Here is a 12,238-nt window from a genome sequence, read left to right as displayed (position 1 = left end):
CAGGTGATGGCCACACTAAAAACTCAGACCTCACCACTACCCAATATACCCATGTAACAAAACTGCAGTTTTGCCCCTTAAATTTATACCAATAAAAAACAGACTGGGCACAGTTGTTCATGTCTGTAATCCCAGCACTTTGGGATGCCATGGCAGGTGGCTTGCTTGAGCTCAGGAGTTCAAGACCAGCCTGGGAAATATGGTGAAACCCCATCTCTACCAAAAACACAAAAGATTAGCCAAATGTACTGGGAGGCTAAGGTGATCACCTGATCCTGGGAGGTCGAGGCTGCAGTGGGCTGTGATCGCACCAGCATTCCAGCCTGGGTGACAGAGTGAGACCCTGTGTCAAAAACAACAACAAAGAATGGGGAAAAGATTTTAGACATTTTTATTTAGGGATCTAATATTCCTGACTAAATCCAAGGATTCTCTCTGAAAATCAGGGACATTCTCTTTAGAAGGCATGGTATAAAGAGACGGATAGGTAGAACCTCTTCCTATAATATTCTTGCTGCTAACTGCCAGACAGTTTCCATGAGCACATATAATGGTATCTGTAGAAAGTAAATACATGATCCTGGATATTAGTGTACCAGTAGGGAGCGGAATGCACAGTGAAGAGCACAAATTTTGGTATCAAAAAATGGAGCTCAGTTCCCAGTTCTGCTTCTAAGTATGGGAGTGAATTTAGGGGCATAAGGCCCATGTTCTGGAAGAATCTAGGAAGCAGCCGGATGGGCATTACGGAAGTAAACTCTTGAACCCCCTTGAATAATCACTTTAAGAGGGAATGCTTTTGAGTTACTCAGTGCTGTCCTGGGAGCCGCTTCTCAGCTGGAAGCAGTTGGAAACAGGTAATCTCAGCCTTAGATTCTAAGGGGTCTGTCAAGGCTGCCATTTTATGTTATCACTTTAAGGTTCAGCATGTGGAATAATTTCTCAGCCATCATGAAGTGTTTCCTGGTAGCCAACTCAGGCTCTACAGATGTACCACCCTAACTCTTCCAGTAAAAGCCATTTCGGAAAAACAGAACTTCCTCCAGAGGTTTTATAGTCAAAGGTACCAAAAATGGATGCGTCTCTTGTGTTTTTCACTGGGTAGAAAGAGGCCACACGATTGCAATTTCAGATACTCTTGTCGCTAGAAAACAGAACTTGTCTGGGAGGGGATTTAAAGCAAAGATGGAAGATAAGACTTCGAGTTTACAAAGAAGGATGGTGGGAAGAAGAGAAGGGAAGAAAATCATAATCATTCACTGAGCACTTACAAAGGTCATCAATGGCATCGGGGGAGGGGGCCTGCACCTGCATCACAGAAGGGGCCTGCTCTTTAAATGTTTGTCTTCATGACTGTTGACAAAAAGAATCAAACTGTGAAGCAGTGAAAGAGATTTATTCTGAGCCAAATATTAGGACCATGACCCATGACACAGCCCCAGAGTGCCAAAGGTAGTGGAGATGCAGCCTGGTTTTGTACATTTTAGGGAGACATAAGCTATCAATCAATAAAGTTAAGGTGTAGAATGGGTTCAATCTGGAAAGGTGAGACAATACAAAATGGGTTGGGGCAGAGGTTTTCAGGTCATAGTAGATTCAAAGATGTTCTGGTACAGATGAAGCCTCCAGGGAGCTGGCTTCAGAGAAAATAGATTGTAAATGTTTCTTACTAGACTTAAAAAGATCCTAAACTCAGCTAATGATCTCCTAGATCAAGGAAACACCTGGAAAGGGAAGGAGATTCTCTACAGAATGTAGATTTTCCCTACAAGAGACAGCTTTCCGGGGCCATTTCAGAAAATGTAAAAAAATATGTATATACTTCAGTTTCTTTCAGGGTCTGCTATCTGCCTGTTGGTATCTTATTGCTGCAAAGAGTCTGTTTTGTCCATCTCAAGCCTCTGTTTTAATGGTTTTGGGGGGGTGTTTGCTTTTGTTTTTTGTTTTGTTTGTTTGAGACAGTTTCACTCTTGTTGCCCAAGCCGGAATGCAATGGTGCAACCTTGGCTCACTGCAACTTCTGCCTCCCAAGTTCAAGTGATTCTCCTGCCTCGGCCTTCCAAAGAGCTGGGATTACAGGCGTTCACCGCTTGGCTAATTTTGAATTTTTAATAAAGACAGGGTTTTGCCATGTTGGTAAGGCTGGTTTTGAACTCTTCACCTCAGTGATCTGCCTGCCTTGGCCTCCCAAAGTACTGGGATTGCAGGCATGAGCCACCACTCTCCGCCTGTTTTAATGTTGACTCTGGTCAGTTGTGCCTGAATTCCTAAGGAAGGAGGGCATAATGAGGCCTGTCTGACTGCCCTCTTCCCATTATGGCCTGAACTAGTTTTTCAAGTTAACTTTGAAATGCCCTTGGCTGTGGGGAGGAGTTCGTTCAGTTGGTTGGGGTACTTAGAATTTTGTCTTTGATCTACATGACAAAAATTGACATTTTGTGATTTCATAAACCACATACTTCTGCAAGCTTCAATTTTGCTATCTGTAAAATGAAAATATTACCCAAAACAGGATTTAGCAAGCTTTTTCTGGAAAGAACTAGATGGTAAATATTTTCAACTTTGTGGGTCATGCAGTGTTTGTCACAACAACTCAACTCTGCACTTACAGCATGAAAGTAGCCATAGACAATACATAAAGGCACAGGTGTGGGCAGATTTGGTCTGCAGGCCATAGCTTGTCATTCCCTAGCCTAATTCCTAATTTTAATACATAGGATGTTGTGAAGATTAAGTGAGCAAATCCAAGTAACATATTTTAGTGCAGCATGCAGCAGGTGAGTCTCAATAAATATGAGCTATTATCATGGTTGTGATCTTAGTCTCTCCCATCTGTAAGGGCTACCTGTGTTCACTTTAGTGAGTGAGGTAGTCCTTGATGTTACTCAGGAGATATTTCCAGCCTTCCCTCTCTTGGGCACATGGTGAATGTCACAGATTGAGTTTTTAGAGAAGAACCCTGAGATGAAATTTAGTATACAGGATGCTTATTAAGGAGTATCATTTGGAAAAACCCCTGCAGAAAGGAGAAGGGCAAGCAGGATTGGGCAGAGGTAGAAGCCAGGTTGCCCAACAACAGACTGAGCCAAATTCCAGAGATTTCCAGACCTAAAATGGTCCCACATTGGGCTGAAAGGGCTGGGCCTCTCTACCCACACAGGAAGCATTCCCTGGATGTGGGCTGCCCTGGGAAGCATATGGCCTTGGGTTAGAAGCTCTGCACTTCTAGGCACTCCTTGCAGAGGCCAACAGATGAAGCTTGTCTGTGACAACACGCCCAGCAACCCAAGCAATAAGCTAGTAGGAGAGAAAGATGTAACCAACTCTGACTGTGAACTGTACAGAGAAATAACACATCACTTGCATTTCATTGTTGTTTAAAATCCTCCAAAGCTCCTTTCCTCTGTAGTGACCAGTGATTTCAAGATGGTGGAACACTCAAACTCAATCAGCGTGGGCCACAGACGAATGACAGTGAGGAGAACCCCTCATCGACCTGTGATAGAATGTAGGATGAGCAAAACTTAAATCCGAGTTCTTTAAAGCCACTGAGATTTGGGGGTCGTTAGTTACTGCAGTATTGTTAGCTATCTATTGTGTGTCATCAGTAGCAGCATAGGAAGCTACATTGGATGTTATTTAAATGATTTGAAGGCAAGACACCTTATGATCTTAAATAATCAAGAAACTGGTTTCAAATCATCATCATCACTTCCAGCAGTGACATCATAGCTAACACTACCACTTACATGAATTTGTTACTGGAAAGGGGTCCTGATCCAGACCTGAAGAGAGTGTTCTCGGACCTTGAGGGAGAAAGAATTCAGGGTGAATCCATAAAGTGAAAGCAAGTTTTTTAGAGAAATAAACAAAAGAATGGCTACCCTACAGGCAGAGAAGTGTCATGGGCTCCTTGACTAAATGTAGTTATTTCTCGACTATGTGCTAAACAAGGGGTGGATTATTCATGAGCTTTCTGGGGAAAGGGGTGGAGACTTCCTGGAACTGAGAGTCCTTTCCCTTTTTAGACTATGTAGGGTAACTTCCAAAGGTTTCCATGGCATTTGTAAACTGGCACGAGTGCGGGTGGGAGTGTCTTTTCGTATGCTAATGCATTATAATTTGCATATAATGAGAAAGTGACTAGAGGTCACTTTCATCACCATCTTGGTTTTGGTGGGTTTTGGCAGCCTTTCTTATGATGTCCTGTTTTATCAGCAGGGCCTTTGTGACCTGTATCTTGTGCAGAACTCCTATCTCATCTGGTAACTAAGAATGCCTAGTCTTCTGGGAATGCAGCCCAGCAGGTCTCTCATTTTACCCCTGTTTAAGATGGACTTGCTATGGTACAAATGCCTCTGACAAATTCATGAATTTAATGCTCAAACAACCTATGGATGACACAAGTATTATTATTTTTTCCCTTTTAGAGATGGAACAACTGATGCTTAAAGAAATGCGTTAACTCGTACAAGGCCAGGGTGTGCAATCTATAGACTGAAGTTCAAATCCAGCTAAGGGCCTCCTTTCATAAATAAAGCTTTTTGGAACACAGCCATGCCCATTCATTACATATTACGTAATTATGGCTGTTTTCATGATACAGTGGCTGAGTTGAGTAGTTGCATATGGCTTGCAAAGCTCAAAATACAGTCAGCCCTCCATATGTGAGGGCTCCACATCCATGGATTCAACCAACCAAGGATCAAAAATATTTGAAAAATAAAAATAAAAAAATACAATAAAAATAATATAAATTAAAAACAATACAACACAACAATTCTTTACACAGCATTTACATTGTATTAGATATTATCAGTAATCTAGAGATGACTGAAAGTATACGAGAGGATATACATAGGTTATATCAAAATACTACCCCATTTTGTATCAGGGACTTGAGCATCCATGGATTTTGTTGTTCATGGGGTATCCCGGAAGTAATCCCCTATGCATATTAAGGGACAACTGTACTTACCATCCGGCCCTTAACAGAAAAAGTTTGCCCACTCTCACCCCTAGCAGTAGTAAATGGCAGGGCCTGGTTCCAAACCCAGGTTGTCTGACTCCAGAGACAACACTCATAACTCAGATATAAATAAACACTAGGTAGGCTTGGAATACTGTTGGAGTGTTATGAAACTTTTCTATTTCCATTTTCCTAATTGTGTGTTTTTTTCATTTAAAAATTTCTGATGTTTGCTTCCAGCAATATGCCAGACTCTATATCCTGAAAATTCTCCCCCGAAAAGCACCTTTAAAATGCTGGATAAAATGAGTAGCTAACTTGGCAAGAAATTAAAGTATCTTAATCCCCAGAGGCCAAAAATGAAGTTGGAAGCCAGAATTCAGAATAAGCATGGTAAATGTTCACTGGAGCAGGCATCAGACCCTGAGGGCATTTGCCAGTGTTTTGTAAATTAGAGTTTTTAGTTTTTACATCCATGCCGGGGAAGGGGGACAGGGGAGGCAGGCGACAAAGCAGTGTAGTGTCCTGCTTGGAGACTTTGGAATGAGTCCCAAAGGCCCACATTCCCAATAAAATAGTGAACTAGAAAATATTTGCCATGCAAAGGAAATAGCAAAGAAAATTTTGCATCTTAGCCTTGATTTTGGTTGGAAGAAAAAATAAAAGTCCCTACCCCCTACCAAAAGTTATAAATAATCACCAATCGGGCCTCAAGCCTGGGTTCAGACTCACTCTGTGTACCTATTCTGAAACTATTTTAAACAAACAAACCAAAAAAATTAATTTAAAATGACCAGGCACTTGGCAAAGGTAAATACAAATAGAACGAATATTCTCCAATTCAAGTCTCATAAAATTCTCACAGCTAATGCCTCAACAAAAATGAGCTCACAATTTTTTTACAAATCACAAGACCACCCACGGCGTAAGACATCATCAGACAGGGTTAGAAACATCAAACACTAGAATCAGACATTCAGGCTTTGGGTTGGAATTATCACATACAGCAAGGTTGGCAAACTTCTCTCTAAAAGTCCAGATAGTATACCTTTTAGGCTTTGCAAGCCATACAGTCTCTGTCAAAAAGACTCAGCCTTGCTATTCTAGTATAAAAGCAGCCATGGACAGTATGTAAATGAATTGGCTTGCCTGTGTTTTAATAAAACTATATTTACAAAACCAAAGAGTGTGCCAGACAGCTATAGCTTATAAATAAATATATCTTCAATATTTAATAAAAACTTTAAAAACATGAGCAAGGAACAATATACTGTTATAAGCATCAAAAAAGATTCACAACTTCTGGAAGTAAAATAGTTGAATTTTAAAATTCAACATATGACTTGACTAACGAATTAGAAATGAAATCCATAATTAATAAATTGAAAGGTGAGTAAGCCAAAACTACTTAGAATATAGTACAGAGAGAAAAAGAGAAGGATATCATGATATAGACATGAAAATTTAAGTGAGAATTATATGTTATACATATTATATATAGTATTATATATTACATAATTATATAATTATATATAATATATAGTATTATATATTATATAATTAACATTTACATAATAAAAGTTCCAGAAAGAGTGACTAGAGAAAATGAGATGGAAACAATATTCAGTAATTTGTGTAGACCCTTATATTAAGGAAGTACAAAAAAATCCTAAAACATATTAACACCCAGACTTATCCTGGTGAAATGAAAGAACATTAAAGACAAATTGAATAGCATAAAAATAAGACAGATTTCCTGTTTTACATCTAACTTCTTATCAACATAAGCAGAAACCAAAAGATGATGTCTTCAAATACTGGGGAAAATGTTTCCATTTATAATTGGATACCCAGTAAAACTTACCTTTCATGGGAATGCAATAGAATATATTTAGGTGAACAAAAGCCAGGATAATTTACTATGAACAGATCTTTAGTAAAGGAACTTCTTGAGGATATATATACTTTGGAAAGAAGAAAAAGGACCCCAGAAGGGAGATGTGAGCTGTAAGTTGAAAGAAAGATAACCATGTGATCAAAGACATTTGTAGTTACATGGATACATCTAAATAATCAACACTAATAAATCTAATTTGTGAAGTTATAAAAATCAGAGGTTGGGGGAGATGAGCTTCTAAAGCAGAGGTTATAGCCTATTTTTAAAAATGGTAAATATATATAGAACACACATACATGTTGTAAACTCTTCTATATATGATACATTTCACAAGAACTTTTTTTTTTTTTTTTTGAGACAGAGTCTCGCTCTGTCGCCAGGCTGGAGTGCAGTGGCACAACCTTGGCTCACTGCAATCTCTACCTCCTGGATTCAAGTGATTCTCCTGCCTCAGCCTCCTGAGTAGCTAGGACTACAGGTGCGCACCACCACTCCCTGCTAATTTTTGTGTTTGTAGTAGAGACGGGGTTTTACCAGGTTGGCCAGGATGGTTTTGATCTCTTGACCTCGTGATCTACCCACCTCAGCCTCCCAAAGTGCTGGGATTACAAGCATGAACGACTGCACCAGGCCCACAAGACTTTTTAATAGAAATAAAATACTGGACAATACTAGCTTATAACCTGAGAAAGAGTTAAAATATTCTAAGTTTTAAGAGGGTGAATATAATTAATACCTTTAACCATTAAAAAATTAGAATCTATACATTCCAAAATATTAGAGGAGAAAAATGGAGTAGGAATTTTACAGGACAAATAGAAAGTGTAAGAAGATAGTAAAAATAAATCCAAATATGTCAATGATCATAATTAAATAAAAATGAATTATACTTATCAGTTAAAAGACAGTTAATTTTTTAAAGTCCAACCATAGTCTTCTTATAAGAAACACAGGTAAAACAGGGGTACACCAGATATTTGAGAGTAAAATAATGGGAAAAGCTACATAAGGCAAGTGAATTTTTCCAACAAGCAAAAAATAATTTCCTGTTCGCTATCTGGTGTAACCACTGAATCCTCATACAAAGGATATGTTAGTTTCATATATCATAATGAAGCTAAGAAAATAAATAAATGTAAAATGAGAAATGAGGGAAAAAACTTAGGTTAAAGATTAAAATTCTCTGACAAATTTAAAGATCTGGAAAAGCAGATTTTTAAATTAGCAGTTCCACCAGTGCTAAAACCATGGAATTCCAGCAAGCACTGATGGAAACCTAGGGCTAAATGACATGAGTCAAGACTAAATGTATCATTTCTCAAATTTGGGTCAACTTTCTTAATAATGGAATTTACAAAATAAAATCAGATCACATTTCAAAATAACTTACATTTGGAGATAAAAGATGCTGTGATCACTTTCAATCGTATTAATAGTGCTCTTTGAAATGTATGAGACATTAATTTAAACACAAAGATTCTAAGAAAAAATACAAAAATTATTTTGAAGTGTGAATGAATTTGACTATTTTTAAGATTCAGGAACAACAATTTATATATAAAGGTGGACAATTTGCTGCATTAAAATAGAGGAAGAGCTAAAATGTGACGTTTATGTATAATGAAATGATTGTATAGTTATTTTAGTGACATGGGGAAATGTCCATGATGTAATTAGTTAGCAAACAAAACCATATATGAAACTGTATATAAACAATAAAAATATATTTAAATGCAATAAAATGTGGCTAGAAGCCAGATTGGGAAGAAAAACAATGAATTACTAAAAGTGGTGGGAAAATGAGTGATTTGTATTTTCTGCTTTATATTGTATTTTCTAAGGCTTTTTTTTTTTTTTAACAATGACCACTTTTATAATCAGATAATAGAATAATTTTATTTTCAATCTTTAGTGGTTTTTTTTGTTTTTTTTTTTTTTGAGACGGAGTTTCGCTCTTGTTACCCAGGCTGGAGTGCAATGGCGCGGTCTCGGCTCACTGCAACCTCCGCTTCCTGGGTTCAGGCAATTCTCCTGCCTCAGCCTCCTGAGTAGCTGGGATTACAGGCATGTGCCACCATGCCCAGCTAATTTTTTGTATTTTTAGTAGAGACGGGGTTTCACCATGTCGACCAGGATGGTCTTGATCTCTCGACCTCGTGATCCACCTGCCTCGGCCTCCCAAAGTGCTGGGATTACAGGCCTGAGCCACCGTGCCCGGCCCCAGCTTTAGTATTTTTTGTGTTTACATATATTATGGTCCAGAATCCCAGTGAATAAAGAGGTGAAAAATAAATTATCGAAAGAGAAAACATGGCAAGGCTTTAAAAGAATGTTTTTAAAAAAGAAATCACTAGCCTAATTGGTAGGTAACTTGATATAAAGTAACTTATTCACTTCTGGTCTCAAGAAGGCACAGCAAAGCCAGTCCCAGAGGTTGCTATGGCAATGGAGGTAAACCTGTTTAAGTCAGCACTTACTCTGCTTTCTAAGGTAAGGCCAGGGGAAAGAACATGGGATTCTTTCTTCTTTTGTTTTTGAAATGGAGTCTCTCTCTGTCACCCAGGCTGGAGTGCAGTGGGGCAATCTCAAATCACTGCAACCTCTACCTCCTGGGTTCAAGTGATTCTCCTGCCTCAGCTTTCCAAGTAGCTGGGTCTACAGGCACCTGCCACCATGCCCAACAAATTTTATATTTTTAGTAGTGACAGGGTTTCACCATGTTGGCCAGGCTGGTCTCAAACTCCTAACCTCAGGTGATCCACCCGCCTCGGCCTCTCAAAGTGCTGGGATATAGGCATAAGCCACTGAGCCCAGCCTAGGATTCGTGAATCAGAAATTCCCGCTCTGCGCCTCTGCCATCTCTCCTCTCCCTTCTCTTCTCCCTCATTTGTCCCTCTTGCCTCCCCAGTTCTCCCCGTTTCCCATCTTTTCCTCCCTACCTCTTAGCCTCCACTGCACTTGACACTACCAGACTGTGTTCTTCCTGACTGCCTTTTCTGGGACCCCTTAGGGCGCTGCATTTTCCTGAGTGCCTTCGTCACTGGAAGTTCTGGAGGGCACCATTTCTGGACTCATCATTTCTGAGTGTACCCTTGGTGCTCAAAATCTGTCCGTGGGTGGTGCCAAAAAATATTTGTTGACCAAATGAATGCATGCATGAATGAGTGAAGGAAGACAGTCCCTCAGTCTCTTCTGTGGGCTCCTCTTCATCTGCTCACCCTTAAATAAGGACATTATTCTCCAAGATTTCATGCTTGGTTGCTTTTTCTTTTCATTTGTCCTGGATGACCTCTCTTCTCTTTACCTCAGCTAACATTAAGGTGAAAATGAGCCCCAACTTTTCAGTGCTACCGCATTTATTTTTCACATCTGTATCTCCACTGCTTTCAGTTGGATCTCTGCTCACCCCATATTCGACTTGTCAAAAACCTCATCCTTTTCTTCCCCATTGTTCTTCCTAAGAGCTCCAACTCCATTGACAGTACCACCATCTCCTCGACATCTGGATTTAGGCTCAGAGGAGTCTTTTACTCTCCTCCTACCCTCCCTGATTCCTGTTTACTGAGCTCAGCCACACTCTGGAAGTTCATCCTTTCTTTCAATTCCATTCCCACCACCCCTGTGCCACTTCTCACTAAGATCATCAGCAAACCCTGGGAAGTTTCCTTACTTTGAATCTGCACTTCACGTGGCTGCAGGGTTTCCTAAACCACAGAACTCCTCATTGTCCTATCATGCTCAAAAACCCTTTCTGTTTCCCATTGCCTCCAAAATAAAGCCCAGGCACACAGGCTCCTCTCAGTCACGTTTGATCTGTCTTTCTTTCCTGCCTCATCACGCTTCCCCATAGCCCTGCTCTGCCCTCTTCAGTCTGTCTGTCTCTATCCTCTCCATCTCCCTCCCCATCTCCCTCTCCAGCTCTAAGAGCCTCGTCAGGTTTCTGCAGCCAACACTCCCTTCATGCTGCCTCTATGACCACTGACATTTCTCACCTGCCTGGATGCCATCTCTCACTGCTCTCTTCTCAAATTGCTCCACCTCCTCCAGGGCCCGTATCAAGTATCATTTCTTCTGAGAAGCTTTTTTCCCAAACCTTCAGACAGGATGAAGGGTGCTCTCCCTGTGGTCTGATAGCATTTGATGGTGCCTCCATGAGGGCACAGCCCATGGTAGTCAGGTGCAGGTGGGTGGGCAGAGGGAGACAGTGAGGTGCTCCTGAAGAACCAGAGCACAGGGATAGACAGTTTCTTCCCTAGAGTGGGCTCATAAAACAATGTGTCATGGAAAAGAACAAAGTGCCTGCTAGCTCAAAGAACAATGCCTTTTACTAGCAACAGCTGTATCCTCTAGCCAGTGACGTTAAGGAAGCTGCAGAAAGTCTGTGTGAACAGAAGCAGGGCTGTTAGAGGAGGGCCAGAGTCAAAGCAGCACATTCTTGCATTTTTCAGTCTTTTCCAGGGGAGGACTATTGAGATTAGGGTGGAGAGGTTGGATTTCAGGCACTGGAGTGGTGGCATCCAGCAAGGGACAGGGCTAGATTCTCCCCTCCTCTCACCTTAACCTGAACAAACTATTCTAGGGCCCCCTGCTGTCTAGTCATGCTCATCAGAAAGTCTCTGTGTAAGTAGTTTCACTTGAATGCGTGCTGTATTCTGCAGAAAGGGTGGCTCTCTAGCAATTACTCTAGTCCTTAAAAGGGCTATTCCACCCAATGTGTTCATTTCTAGCCTGTAAGTCAGTCTGTGGTTTTGGCATCTGTCAGTCCATCACAAACTCTGTGGTCATTCCCAACTGTAGTTTCTGGGCCTGCAAGTCGTGGAAACGCCCCTGGGAGGCAGCTGGCCAGCTGTCCCCCTCAGCACCGATGGATCGCCGCCCTATTCAAGACGCTACAGCCAAGAATTAGAGTTAACTGTGCACAGCAGTGTTCTCCCACAAGACTAGATGTTGGCAGGCCTTTTCTGTTGAGGGCTATCCAGTCAAACATTACAGGTTTTGTGGGTGATAAGGTCTCTGTCACAACTACTTAACTTTGCTCTTATCGTGGGTGCTCAGCAGCCGTAGACAATATGTAAACAAACAGGTGTGTCTGGATTCTGGTAAAACATTATTTACGGAAATAACCAGATTGGCCCACAAGCCATACTTTGCCAACCGCTGCAGCAGGTCATGAGTTCCTGACAGCAGTAACTGTGTATTTCCTATTTGGTATATTACTCATATATGCCTAGGGCATATCACATGCTCACTGTGTCTATAGAACTGGACTGAATGCTTTTCTCCTGAATGGCCCACAGGCCTTTGCATAGCAGTGATCACAGTGAACAGAGAACCAACCCATCTGAAGGAACCTTAGAGGTGCCCTTCTTGTC

The 12,238-nt window shown here is 40.8% G+C and overlaps 1 long non-coding RNA gene across 1 annotated transcript; it reads right to left on the bottom strand.

The window, feature by feature from the left end:
- Nucleotides 1-374: 374 nt before the first annotated feature.
- Nucleotides 375-11,107, bottom strand: LOC120361545 (uncharacterized). Its single transcript, XR_012512366.1, has 3 exons — nt 10,850-11,107; nt 9,806-10,170; nt 375-557 (listed from the first exon to the last, which is right to left on the bottom strand). It is a non-coding gene; the product is annotated as an uncharacterized LOC120361545 (long non-coding RNA).
- Nucleotides 11,108-12,238: the final 1,131 nt, after the last annotated feature.

This window comes from Saimiri boliviensis, chromosome 1, assembly GCF_048565385.1.
Source record: "Saimiri boliviensis isolate mSaiBol1 chromosome 1, mSaiBol1.pri, whole genome shotgun sequence".
Classification (NCBI taxonomy): domain Eukaryota; kingdom Metazoa; phylum Chordata; class Mammalia; order Primates; family Cebidae; genus Saimiri; species Saimiri boliviensis.
This window is presented reverse-complemented; position numbering and strand designations above follow the sequence as displayed.